The following is a 4,820-nucleotide window of genomic DNA, read 5'->3' on the forward strand; positions in this document are numbered from 1 at the left end:
ATATATAATGCTAAAACGCGCCTCACCTTATTTATCATTAGCCCTTTTGTAAATCACAAAAATTGCAAAAACTTCAAGACTAAACAACCAATCTACAAGAAACTTGGTTTAGGAACCTCTAAACTGCAAGAAATGGTATAAATAGGAAGGCCTTGAAAACAAATTAGAACTGTAGATTTAAAAAAGGGGTTAGAATACTTTTTACATTATTTGAAACTGCTTTTGCATCCAAATAAGAGGCATAAAATCTAAAATATACTTATGTGCATTGAAGATCAAAAGTTCAATTTTCTAACATATATAGTTACGATTCATTAGAATAACTTTGTAAAAAGTTCACTGCAGAAAAAAAATATCCTCCAAAATTCAAGCTCGAAATTTTGATTTATATGAACATGACGCTAAAACCGAATCATACTTTTCCCAAACAGAAATTTTTTTTAATCAACTTTACTAGAAACGACTTTTGGTTTTCGTAATTTTTACGCACATAAACTCCTTTATTACAATAAAAATATTTTGGTTGTATTCGACACAAAAAAAGGTATGTAATAACCATTCAATATTTTCTGAGAAAAGCGGTATGTGATAATATAAGAAATATGTAAAATATTATTTTGTACCGGGTTATTGAGGGCATTGGCAAGAATATGTCTAATATTATATATAGAAAAATGGAAACAAGTATAGTATTTTTCCATCTAGTATCATCAAAAAGTTTCATCGAAATAGCTGACCCCACGTGCGCGCATCCCCTAGTGAGTATATTTAAAATTTTAAAAAATGCAGTTAAAACAAGAAGATGTATATAGATTACATTTAAAATGTGCAAATATTATCCTTGCACTGATTTTAAACAACAGAACTGAGGTTCTTCAGCATTTAAACGATAAAGTAAGTGACTATTCCCTTTTTAGAAGCTGTCAATTAGGATGCAAATGACTTCATTGTTGAAAAAATTATGAAATAAACAAAAAATGTGATTCGTCAAACTCAGGTATAGGCTATTTAAAGACTTACTATGCAAAGTAATGTAACAAAAAAGATATTTCTCAAAGATATCGGTTCACATTGCATATATTTCGGTTCTACGATTCAAAATCATATGTAAAACTTTCACAACACCCAAAATTTTAATATCGGTAAGATAAAGGTACATCAGAGCTCGTCCACAAAAAGGGGTTATAATCTAGTTTATGCATTACCGAACAGTTATGTGGGTTTAGTCTAACCCAATCCCAGCACAGGCTATTATGGGCTATCAACATTTTCACTAGTTTTAATATTTAATCCATACCTTTATTCCGAATTATTATTCGGATTTATTAATTAATAAACGATTAATTAAATAACGTATACAATTTAAGATATTAAATATACATTTAGTGTACTTCTTATAGGCAGTACAAAACTTTTAATTGTGACAATCCAAATTCGTGTTTAAATTAGGGCTCAGATATTTTTCCAAACCTTTTTTTTTATTTCATCAGATCAGTTTTTTATTCTTTCTGATTTAGAAAAACATTGCTGAACAATTAGCATTAACCATAGTAATGTATCTTTGGTTAGCCATACTGCTCCTATTAGAAAGAAGGTGAGATAAAAACAGGCACAATTTCATAAAATCACACATTTAAACTTGTTATTAAATATACAATTATTAATGATATTCTGTAAATAATTTTATGCAAAAGGTTCACACTTATTATATTATGTACAGTTTGTTAAAAACCATAATTTAAAAAATATATTGATAACACCATTGAAAGTCACCAAGTTCTGTTATGAAAACCTAAGTTTTCTTCAATAAACAATATCAATACATTTCTACATAATAGCGATTGAAAATAAAGTAAAATACAGAAAATATTGACGTACAACAGAATCATAAGTTTTAAAATAACTACAAAAATTCCAGATTTTAAATCTTTTCTAATTCTAATATTTATCCCTTCAACACGAAATAGTACGCTTGAAACTCTTTCCACCGTATTTATGTTTTTTATTTAGTTATTTTATTAGTGCTCTACAACTAACTTCTGTAGGTTTTCACCTATACCAAAAATCTCAATATCCGTCTCTCCTTTGGTGTGTACACTCCTAACGGAACCATATTACCAGCGCAAATTTGGCATTCCGTTTCTACAAATAGTATATATCACTGCCGCAAAAATATCTCAACGGAGAGCCCAACAAAACCTCTTCAACTTGATTTTAAACTGCTAGCTTCCTTATTGAGAGGTTTTAATTATCTATATGTTCCTCGCCATATTCATTCTTGAGTGGGTCTATAGATTTTCCGGAGTTCTATTGTAGGATGGGCTTATTGGTTTCTAGTTAGATCCAACATTCCAAGCCATACGACAAGAGAGGTTGTGATATTTTTTTTTTTACATCAATGCTTTTATAGATCTAAATAATGTTCTTTTCCTGATACTTGCACTTAACATCTAATGGTGAGTAGGATCCTACGCCTTATTTTTTCTAGAATATTATGATCGGAACACACTAGAAGAACGAAGATTAAAGAGTCTGTAACCCACTCAAGATGTCAATTCCCAATTCTTATCTCTCCTAGCCTATTGCCACTCTCTCTACAAAAGGTCTCAGTCTATTGTCGATGGACCAGACCCATTTTTCGCGGCTTCTTCTAGTTTAGAAAATACGTCACAGGATCTTTCTATCAGGCCAGTCCAACATCTTGTCGAACACACTTGTACTTCTTAAAGTGCTCATTTAGTTCATACTGAACTCTGACTTTACTTTCATTCCCATTCACAGTCATCTTGATACCACGAACTATTATTTATGGTTCAAGTACAGCATCGTGTAAAGCTTCCATGTTGATGCTGATATCTGCCCTCTTATAATCAATCAACCGGCAATGGAGTTTTGTATTTTATTTTTTGCTTTTTACCGCTTTGTTTTGATTGAAAATATTTAAACCATTGATATTTTTGAAATATTGATTTTTTAAAATATTTGGTGCGGCGTTTGATTAAATTATATTAATATATAATAATCAATAAATAATATATTAATGTAATTAGAAATTAGAAAGAGATCAAGCAAAAGTTTTGAAAAAAAAGATGTGTGTTGTTATCTATCAGTCCCTGAACCAAATTTACTCTTCAATATTGATACAATTGTGAAATTAATTTTCAATTAACAAATGATGGATTATTTTACAAATTGATGATAACATAAATGTGGTTCAGGAAAAGGTAGGACACAAAATTTTTTCCTAAAACTTGTCACTCTTACACTTCGGATTCTAACATACTCATATAAAAAATTTAATACTGCTCGAGGTTATGAAGAACTCAAAAATATTCTAAGGAGATGTTAATTAGTTATAGTATCAGAACCAGTCATTATACGGCCTAATAAAATATGATATATTTAATCTAAACTTAATTACACCATTGTCAATGAACACAAATCATTGGATAACGCTATTAATTCATAATTTATTCTAATCGTAGTCGGATAATAAATGGCTTCAGAACTAGTTTGGCTTCTTTCTGGATTTATTTGAGCACAGGAAACACCGCGTCCATTTGTTTTCTTTCTTAGATAATGTCATATAAATTTGGTTTTAGTGTTTTTCATTCCATGTTTTAAATATCTTTCTATATCTATAAATATAAAAAAATTTATATGTGAATATATATTTATAAATACTGTTTATTTAGGACTCCATAGACACCTTTCATATTTTTTGTAGAATTTCGAAATGAAACTTAGTAGGTTTTAATTGCGGTGTATCAGTTTTCGATCATATGCAATGTAGACGACTGTTTAATCTCGCCCGGTACGTCACCATTGCACTTATCTCAGGAATTTTTAATGAAAAGAAGTATTTTCAAAGAATGATTCTTATCAAGTAACAAATTCTGAATCGGAATGGCGAAAATTTTCAAGTTCACTAACAATGTTTTTTTTTCATTCCTTAGGTAAGTGGGGAAGGTTAGAGTACCAATAATCTACATGCCACTGTTGTGACAGTCAAACTTTGATTTTTAGATGAATTAATGGTGATGCACATGCACACTGGGAAACGTTGGGTGTAAATTTCTTATGCTCATAGTATCGTATTTACTACGGTATATGCAGCCTTACTAAAAAATATATATAAATGACTTTCTAAGTTCCATTATCATAGCTGTTAAATGCAAAATTAGTCATTGCTTAAGCAAATTATTCTTATTCAAGTATTAGTAATATTTTTTTTCAGAGAACGAATTAGTTATTTACATTTCAAAAGTTTCATATCAACAGTTTTAACAAAACCTTTTTACTGTTTGCACATTTATCACTTTTTTTTTCTTTTTAAAAGCCTCTTTTATATAAAAGCTTAAAAAAATAAATCGAATCAAAGTCATGTTTTTAAAGCTTCAGATGAATTTAATTTTATTCAGATGTTTAAAAATAATTGAATAAAACAATTGTTATTAAAATTTCAATAATTGCAACGGCAATATTTAAAAAGAAATTTAAGGAAATTCAGGGCAAACGCGTATTTAGGATAATATATTTTTTAAATACAGTTATTGTCACCTTATAGTGCTGAACAGTAGTGTAAAACTAAATAAGTGCTCTTTAAAATGTTCAACCAATAGAATAGTAGGATGAATTTCTGATTTTCTTTGTCCTCTCCCGACCTAAAGAGCACGCATAGTTAGTTATTATTATCACATTTGTTTTTTATATTGATGCTATGGATTAAGTATTAGTGGTCGCAATGTTTTTGAGATCACTACCTAAGTCAAACCTCTAACATTTTTTTATATACTTGCCACAAATTACCTTATTTTAAA

The sequence above is a fragment of the Halyomorpha halys genome, unplaced genomic scaffold, assembly GCF_000696795.3.
Source record: "Halyomorpha halys isolate HHAL.00 unplaced genomic scaffold, Hhal_1.1 Scaffold408.1, whole genome shotgun sequence".
In the NCBI taxonomy this organism is placed as follows: domain Eukaryota; kingdom Metazoa; phylum Arthropoda; class Insecta; order Hemiptera; family Pentatomidae; genus Halyomorpha; species Halyomorpha halys.